Source organism: Neltuma alba, unplaced genomic scaffold, assembly GCF_004799145.2.
Source record: "Neltuma alba isolate B1F8T4 unplaced genomic scaffold, ASM479914v2 tig00012343_pilon, whole genome shotgun sequence".
Classification (NCBI taxonomy): Eukaryota; Viridiplantae; Streptophyta; class Magnoliopsida; order Fabales; family Fabaceae; genus Neltuma; species Neltuma alba.
Window position 1 is genome coordinate 201292 of NW_021636852.1, and position 10244 is coordinate 211535.

The 10244-nt window shown below is 32.3% G+C and overlaps 1 pseudogene; it reads right to left on the bottom strand.

Annotated features, from left to right (window-relative positions):
- Window positions 1–2660: 2660 nt before the first annotated feature.
- LOC114726139 (protein HOTHEAD-like) lies at window positions 2661–8460 on the bottom strand (annotated as a pseudogene).
- Between the last annotated feature and the right edge of the window lie 1784 nt (window positions 8461–10244).

A 10244-nucleotide genomic window follows, 5' to 3' on the forward strand; every position in this document is an offset into this window, starting at 1 on the left:
TGACTCCCATGTTCTTATGCAATAGTTACTTCCATTAGCCTTGAAAAACACACTTCCTTCTTATGTATCAGTGGTTTTGGTGGAATTGTGTTCATTTTTTAAGAAGTTGTGTGCGAAGATCTTGATAGCAGAAAAGCTTGATCAGCTACAAAATAAAATAATTCTTACACTTTGTCACTTGGAGATGATATTTCCTCCATCATTCTTCACTGTTATGGTTCACTTGACTATCCACCTTGTTCGAGAAGCAAAGGTTAATGGCCCAGTTCACTATCGATGGATGTACCCTATAGAGAGGTACTAGATTATCTTTTATCCTCGCCTCTTTAAATTTCACATTGTTATTTCATTTGCTCGCAATTATTAATGGAATTATATAAGCTCACTAACTTTTACACTTTATCCAGGCACACAGACATGTTTGGCTGCAGTAAGCATTATATAAGCTCACTAACTTTTACACTTTATATTTATTTCTCACTGACTCTTCTAACAAATTACACTTTACTGTAATGAGTTTAGAAGTTACCTCAGGCGGCAGCTACGGGGGTGTGCGCATTTTGCTGACATTGATAAAAGAGTCCATAGAGAGTTTCCTGGTTAGTTTACACGTCGAATACGTAATGACAACAGCTCATACAGAGATGAATTCAAAGCTCTTTCCCTTGGTTCGTTAGACCATGCACGAAGGTTTACCGCGTATAATGTCAACGGCTTCAAGTTCTGTACGGTTGGACGTGATCAAGGATTGCTCACACAAAACTCTGGAGTTTGTGGGACATTCGGGACGAGATGTTATTCTAGTAGCAGTGACGACGATATGCGCTTTGGAGGCATCACTTACTATGAAAAGCTAATTGACATCATTGAGTTAAGTTACTAGCTTTTCACCGTAACTCTGTTCAAGTGCTCCTGGGAAAATATGACAACTTTACGGAGCCTCGCTACTGACCACTTGGGCATCACCTCTGTTAATTTCTCTAGACTTATTCATATAGGGGAATCTGAAGATGATGAGCCATATATTTTTGTTTCCAAGGCACACCAAGTTTACTATGTCGAGGATGAGAAACATAAAAACTGGAATATAGTCATTCACCTCAAGCCACGAGATCTTTATGATATGAGTGATGGTGACATTATTTACGACAGCGAACCCTTCCAACCCCTGAATTTTGAAAACTTCTTTCTTCAAGGAAACGATAATTTGACAATTATCAGGTATATGTCTTTTCTTAAATTATTTAAATAATTAACTACTAATTATTAATTTTTTTAAATATATTATAATTCTAACATAATTTTTCTTAATATCTCCTTTCAGGCCAGATGATGATCAATAATAACAGTTTCAAAAACTTTTATCATTCAAAAAATTTGTCTTTCATAAATAAATATGTATAAATTAAAATTGGTTCAGTTTTTCAAAAAGTAAAAAATTACAATTTGTAGCAGTTATATAATTGCTACAAAATGTAAAACCGCTACAAATACTAGCGGTTATATTATACGCTAGAAAATGCAAAGCCGCTACAAAATGAATTAAAACTCTGCAAAAAAACTGCTACAAATATCTCACTGATCTCTATAAATACCATATCACCTCTTCATTCATTTACCCCATCTCTTTTCCTTCCTCTCCTTTTCTTCTTTATAATTCTCTCTTTTTTTCTTACTCTCTGATATGGTAGTTTTTTTTCTTCATTATATGGTAAGGTGATTTTCATTTTATAAGTCTTAATATCTTTTATTTGTCTTTATTTATAATTTACTAACATATTTATTTCTCTTTTTCGTTCAGATTTTTCTTCTTCACATTTGTCATGCCCTCCTCAACTGATTCAGGCACTTCTCAACATAACAGTTTAGGTTCAATATTATAAACTATCTCATCTTCAATTCAATTATTTTATTAAATTAAATTCACTTCATTTGACACAATCATGATTTAATTACTTATTATTTATTACAAAATTTAAATGTATAACATGTAATACATTGGTCAATATACATATTAACAAAAATTCTATAATATAATCTACTTAATGGTTTTTAAATTTATAATATTATATTTTTTAATAATCAAATATCTCAATTTATTTTTTTTGCCTGGAATAAACTTTCTAGTGGTTCCCAAATCGCTAGAAAATTGGAAAAAAAAAGAGTGAAAAATTTCGTAAAATTTAAATTTGCCACCATATTTCTAGCGGTTCTTAACCGCTAAAAATTATTGGCGCCAATTCCAAAATTTGGTTTCCCGGCAAAATTTAATTTCCTCCAAAATTTCTAGCGATTATTAACCGCTAGAAATTTTTGGCGTCATAATAAAACTTTTTGTTTCAGGGCAAAATGAAATTTTGCCCAGAACTTTTTAGTGGTTTGTAACTGCTACAAATTTCGTCTCATTGCCATTCAACTTCTTTTTTTTTTTAGTGGTTATTTTAACCGCTAGAAAGTTTCTGGCATTTTGACCATATTATGTAGTAGTTTTCATAACCACTAGAAATCTGATTTTTGCACTTGGTTTTCTAGCAGTTTGTCTAACCGCTACAAATGTTATTTATTGCGGTTAAAACCACTAGAAACGTCATATTTTAACCGCTACAAAATCCATGTTTTTTTGTAGTGAAGTAAGTGTGAATTAAATATCATTGATTTCTGATTGCTTTGATTGGACACACATACGAAAGATATTGCAAAGTGAAAGACAAACATTAAACAAGGACTCAAGTAACCTCTTCGCTATCCTTCTCTTAAAATCTTCTGCCCCATGTACCTGCGTCAAAGTTGTGGTAAAAATAAAAAGTCATTTAATAAGCTCCAATTACGACAATTTTATGGACTAAATTTAGATGTTCCTCAATTACTAGACATTTTATTCACTGATTCTACATGAAAAGCAACTTCGAAAAACTTAATTAGATGATCCTCAGCTATGACTAAAACCCAGAGAAAGAAAGAAATAAAGAAAGAAAATCATCCTATATATGATGTTTTAATTGAATAATAAACACCTAAACATTCTAGCAGATTCACAAGTCTATGAATATATATGTTAATAATGTACTTTACCTTCCGAGCATCATTACAGTAGCTTGAGGATTGGTCCCGGGTGCGCTAAAGAAGGTGAAGTATCAATAACTCTCAAAGAATCCACACCCATAACTTTATAATCTCGATCCACAACCTTATCAACAAGACAGCCTCCATGATAGTGATAGATTGTTAAGACTGTGTCTATACAATACTGTTCCAAAGAGAAAGCAGCACTTGGATGTTTTGGCCTCAAGTTCACTGGTAAGCTCAAGACCAAGTCAATTAGGGCTTGCACTGGCATATTCTTATATCGGAACTTTGAGAAAGCTTTGGAGTTTATCACATCAATGATGGTTTTCATGCCTTCAACACAGATCCTAAGGTCTTCGGGTTCCTTGAAGTAGTTGAATGTGACTAACGGATTGTCGTTTGGATCAATGGTATGCAGCTCAAGATGGCCTTTTGAGAGCGGTCCCGTGACTTTTTCCACTATGAACCCCCCTCTAAGATTTACACTCCCAAGGGGTCCAAAAGTTTTTATCCACATAGTCTCATTTGCTTGAGGGGAAAACATGGAGGGTTGGCCCGTCTTCAAATAAGAACCACTTAGGTTATCACTTCAAATTGATAAATTTTTTTCTTAGGAGACACTGTAAGTTTAAAGTTACAAGGATAATTGAACCTATGACCTCCCACTTATAAGAGAACTTTTATGTCACTAAACTATAAGGCCATTAGTTTCTTCAAACATAATTAAACTGTATGCAATTCAATTATACATTATATTGCATGTTATTAAATTTACTTCTTAAGCTATTTCAAAATATATGAATCCATTCAAAGATGTATGCATGGTCATGCTATGTTGATTTGTTAGGGTTTTGTATTCATGAAAATTTGTTTTGACTAAGACTTTTTCTGTTTGACTGCACAAGTATCTTTCTATTAGAATCTATTTGAGATATCATTAAGTACTAAATGTGACTTCCTCTTTTAATGAAAAGGTAAACATTAGTTTGTCATATTGTATAGAACTTAGATTTATTATTAAAGATAAGGTATGTGAACTAACTTGGTGAGTATTGCATAATACTAACCTTATTGGATAAAGTCTCAAGTATCCTTTGAAGTGCAAGAGCCCAAGTAACCCTCAAGCCCAATCCACTGCCACCTTCAATGTAGCTCCCAAACTTCGTGATGCCCACAATTTGGACAAAAGAGAGTTCTACAGGCAGAGGAGAAGGCACAACCAAAGCATTCATTGGGTTATCAGCCATGCCTTGCCCCACCATGGCCTGATCCAACACCACTCTAATACCATGGGCCTGAAGATGTTGGGCTGGCCCAATCCCACTCAGCATCAGTATTTGTGGGCTTCCAATCGCACCTGCTGACAATATTATCTCTCCCTTCCCTTTCAAGTATGCTTGGTGTGTGATTCCATCCTCGTCTTTAAATGTTACTCCATACGCTTGTTGCCTCCCACTTTTTGTGCCTGGAACTTCAACTTTTGTTTGTCATGTTAATGATAAAACTATCCTCAAATTGCTTTTTTCCCCCACTACTGGTGTGTGTTTAACTATATCAAAATACTGTTTAAATATCAGAGACTAAGATTACTTTTGAGTAAAATGTAAAATGGAAAGGGAGAGGGAGAGTGAGCGGACCATCATGGAAAGGGAATTTTATTTTTATTTTTTATTTTGGCTGAAAATGGAAAGGTCATTTTCAGACTAAATTTGTTTGATAATTATAGGCAGGAACAAATCATAATATTTTTTTTTTCCATTTAAGGTTGGATAGAAAACAAGCAAGAAATGAAAGAAATAAATTAAAGTGACTAAATCAGATGACCCAAGTTGAGTTTTCAAAATCATGAACGCTATCTTGATATAAACTGGAAGGCTAATATTTTTAAGAGAATTAGCAGTTAAACATATATAAAAAATAATGGTCGTTTTTAAAAATCTACGAATTAAAATATTTTAAATAAGAAAGGATAAAATTATCAAAATTCTTCATAATCTCGGGCAAAATTGACACTTTTTTATAAATAGAAGGGCTTTCAAGAAAACCTGACATATTAATTTTCCATCCCCATTTTTTGACACTAATTAAGCTCGTCAATCAATACCAACGGATATTGATTTTTAACTTTTCTTTTCAAAATTATCTCCACCTTTAAATAAAAAGAATGAATAGTTTGTATTTAATATTTTATAAAACTATGATTATAATATTTATAAAATTAAATTTTTCTACACTACTTTAGCCCCAACGAGTGATTGTTGTTCTATTTATAAAATATAAATTGTGCAAGTCAAATTTACAGTTCCAATTTATTTACTTATTTTTATAAGGGAAAATGATGAAAAAAGAAGCTGGCAATTAACTGCAATATTCCAATTCAGATACCTAAGAATTCAAAATCTCAAAGAAGGAAGTGGTATCTGATCTGGTATTTTGTAAATGTAATCAAATGATTAAAATGCCCTTATATCAAATTTGGGGAAAAAAAACTATTAAATTTGTCAGTTCCAATATATTTCTTGTATTTGTTATTCAACATTTCTCATTACCAGTTCTCAACTTATAAATAAATTTTTTTAAGGGTATTTTTGTCATTTAACTATATTTGTAAAATAATCAATTAGGCATTACTTCCTTCCTTTAAATTTTGAAGTCTTAGATACCTAAATTGAAATATTATAATTTTTGATTTCTTTTTATGTCATTTTTTTATAATTGTAGTTTTACAAAATATTAAATCTAAATTAAAACATGGAGAAGAGATTTTAAAAAGAAAAGTAAAGAGGAAAATGTCTAAATCCACATAATTATCTCGTAAGCCACGAAACATTGACACTTGAAAGTGTTCTGTTGCACGTACGTGTCACCATATCATATCAAAACAAGTTACTCTCTCTACTACTTATTATTCACATGTACCAATAAAAACAATTAAAAGTATTATATTTATGATAAAATTTAAGTAATTTTTAATATTACTCTTCTTAGCTACATTAAATTCTAACATTATATCAATTCCTGCTCTCCCACTATTCTTGTTAAATAATAACATATGTATAAAATATTTAATGCTAATTAAAAATATCAAATAATCTTATATATCGAACAAAAGATTCAACTAGAGGGAGTAGAACAAAACACAACTTGAAAAAGAACATACTCCTTCTGTTCTTAATATAACACTTAACTTAAAAGTTAATATTAGTTCTATATGTAAAACTTATTTCATGTGTTTATCATTTTTTTTCAAATTAACTCTATTTATATTCTCTCAATAATAATTAATGGGGGAATTAAGAAAAATAATTTGAATGTTTTAAAAAAAAAAATCATATTAACTAATTTAATTAGTTAATTAGGAGGAGTAATTGTGATCAGTTACCTGGACTGTCCCGAAACAAAATCTTTTGCACAGTGGCATGAAGGTAGACAGAAATGGCGTCGGGATCAGCATAAGTCAACAAATCAGCAGCAGTATGCCTACTGCCACTGTCATCAAATATAGAGCCTCCAACCTTAGTCCCAATCAAATGATCATAACTAAAACCATTGTAAGGCAACACGCCCACTTCCTTCAGCCCATCTCTCAGCGCCGACTGCCACTGCCTCACCGTCGGCTCAAACGCCACCACCTTCTCCACCCACTCATACGACTCCTCCACCAGCCCCTCATCCCAGCCGGCTTCCCTCACAAACCCGGGCTCCGCCCGCGAATAAAACCCAGCATTTATTACCGACCCGCCGCCTAGGGCCCGGGCTCTGGCATTGAGAACACCGTCGGTGGATATGAACTGCTGGGCGAAGGAAGATGGGGTGGTGTCTGTGAGGGAATTGAGGAAGTTTTTAAGGTTGACTTTGTCAGGTTGGGTGTAGGGTGAGCCTCCTCGTTCAAGAACAAGGACAGTGGCTCCTTCTGAGAGTGTTGCTGCCAAGGGACACCCACATGTTCCTCCGCCGATCACTATGTAGTCATATATTGATACTTCTGGTGCAGACTTTGCTTCTTTAATGAACGTCAAATATGGGGCTGTATAAATTACACAGTCAGAAAGAAAGAGATCCGATCAGTTTATTTTTTCCATAGCTCACACACCCATCGTATCTTTTATAGAGAATTCAAACTCACAATCTCATCCTAAAAGACTTTTATCACAAGTTCTTGGTGTCACGCTACTGTAAAAAAAAAAAAAAAACACTAAATGACCGGCGGAATAATTTCTGTCGGAAAAATTCACTGAAAACACACGGTGAATTCCATTGGTAAAATTACCAACCGAACTTCTGACGGAAATTATTGACAAAAATATTTTGTCAAAAATTTCGTCGATAATTTTATTTTCTGACAAAGTTAGTCACAAAATTTTTTTATTGGAAATCCATGGCAAACTCCGTCGAAAAATTAATGACAAAATTTTCAACAAGTTCAGATTATCTGAGTCCTCTAATAGCAGTAAAAGTTTAGAAATGAGAGTTATTATTAGACAATTGAGTTATTAATATTTGTGACTTTTGTTGACATTTGAAATTTAAAGTATCCAGGGCCTATGTTTAGACTATACTTTTGAATTATAACATGTCTAGTTTTCAATAAATTAATCATCTCGAAAACTTTCCATCAAAAAGCCATCAATGAATTATGATGAAATGTCCGTCGGATGTTACTCACAGAATTTCAAATTCTATCACAAATAAAATTAGCAATGAAAAAATTGGAGACAGAATATATTTCTGTTGGAAATTCCGTTGGTAGTACCTTTCTGCAGAAAGTGTGCTGGTAATTTTAATTTGCGGGACTAATTCCATTGCTAATCGGTTTTTTTCTTTTGTAGTATCAGTTGAATTACAAAACCTAACAAAAAGATGGGACAAGCTGAACTAGGATAAGGGGGTGGATATAAATATCAGCAAAGAAGTATAATCATACGTGCTGGAAGAACTACTTTTAATTCAACCGAATAATATTGAAATATGACTGAACATCGTATGATTATACAAGAAGAACAATCAATCCAATTTCATTGTATGAAGAGAAAGTTCAATTTCAATCTCATCTTAAAAGTTAGAAGTCAATGTGTGTGTGCATACAAAGTGTTTCAATCTTATCTTAAACCTGTAAGAGTTTGAAAAGATGACAATACATACATACATAAATATGTGTGTGTGTGCACGCGCGCGCTTTAAGGAAAGAGATTCAATCCAAATATAAATTAAAACTCAATCAACAAAGAAAGGGATGTATGGGAGAAAATGAAGAAGTACGAACTGAATAAAATTCATCACTCTCGCTGAAAATACATAGACAGACGTACCCTTTTCGGAGTAAGAGAAGGCATTAAAGAACAAGAGGCTTCCAGTAAGAAATGGCCAAATAAATTGCAGAAACCTCCAACCCATTTCAGCTTCGTTTTCTCTTCGGAAAGTGGAGCATTCACACACACAGATATATGTACCCCTTTTTCTTCACAGAAAGGAATCTCTTCGTGCTTCGAAATTAATGTTACACCAACCTTTGCAATGTTAGTTGCATATGAAAATGATTTCCAGTGTGGTCTTCATTATCTTTTTCTTTTCTTTTTTTTTTTCTTTTTTGGGCGTAGCGTCTTCATCTTATTCTATCGTCCAAATTGACTATCCACATTTATTTTATTTTACTTTTATATTCTTAATATTTTCGGGATTAATAAATACGGAATTTGAAAAAAATTTATAGCGTTTACTTTTTTGAAGGAAACTATTTAAATTGAATTTAAATAATTAATACAAATTCCATCATAAAAATAATTAAGCACGTGTGATTGAAACAGGACAGGGTATAGACTATAGTTAAGTTAAAAATAAAAAGCAATTGGTGAATGGTAAAATGTCGTGGTAAAGTGACAATGAAGAATAATAAATTTTGCTATTACGGAATTAGACTTATTTGACGTTTTATATTTGTCATCAATTGAACAAAAAAGCTTCAAGTATCCTAAGGTGATGGTTGAGCAATGACTTATTTAATAGTTATTTTTTCAATCATCGAATAAGCTACGTGTGAGTAAATATTTGAGTATGGCCAAAAACGCATCAAATTGTTTCTTTTATATTAAAAAATTATAAAAATTTATAGCAATTTGATGGTTTTCAGAAAACTACCATCAAAGAGTTGAGAGTTGACACCCATGAAATGGCGGGGAATTGAACTCGAACTCTGTAGTGGGTACAAAAAATTGTTTGCAGCTAAAAGAATTAATTGAATAATTTAATGGAGGAAGACGGAAAAGGAACATCAAAATAACTCCAACTCGGAAGGTGCTTTCAATTTTCAAAATCAGCCATAGTTTTCTGATTTTAGAATATATAATATTTAAATTGTTGAGAAATCGGAACTGAATGCATAAATCTTTCAAACTTTATATTGCATTATATTGATTACAATCGGAATTTCTGGATTATCTATCAAATTTATATTATAGGTGTTTAAAAACGGAGTTTTGGAAAGAAAAGCATATGTGTGTATCCATTTTTTTAGGTTAGTTGAAGTAACAGCTAGTCTAGAAAATAATTTTTTTCAAATTGATTGTGCAATCGGTCTAAAAAGCTAACTGACTTTCCAAGCCGCTCTTATGTCGCGTTTAGAAAGGTATTTCTTACCAATCTAAGCCAATTCTGCACTAGAGAGCAAGCAATGTACAAATGCAAAAGTTTTCCTTTTTGCGTATTTGATTCGCTATTTTGAGCAAATTGAGTCTTAATCATTTCATAAGCATTCTTTGAAGATTATTTGGGTTTAAATAGTGGTGGTTGCAAGTTATTATTCACAAATCTTTAAACGAAATCTCTCTCCATTTTGCATTTCATGAACATGGGTTTGTTACTTTCCTACTGGCAGATTCTTTTACATCATAGTACTATTAAGTTAATTCATTTCCTATTCTACTATGATAGTTTGTTATTGTTAGGACATGTATTGTTGGGCTCCAATCCTTTCTACCATATAGTACACAACGGTTGGCTGTATTATGATATATTACGTTGGGTGGTTAATATAAAAGCTGATTGATTAATTTGAAAAGATTAAAAAAATTAAATAAATTACTTTAAATATTTATATTTATCATTTTTTAAATTAATTTACCTGACTTAATTATAAACCAATATATAATAATTGATACGTATAAGTATTTTTAAAAAATCAT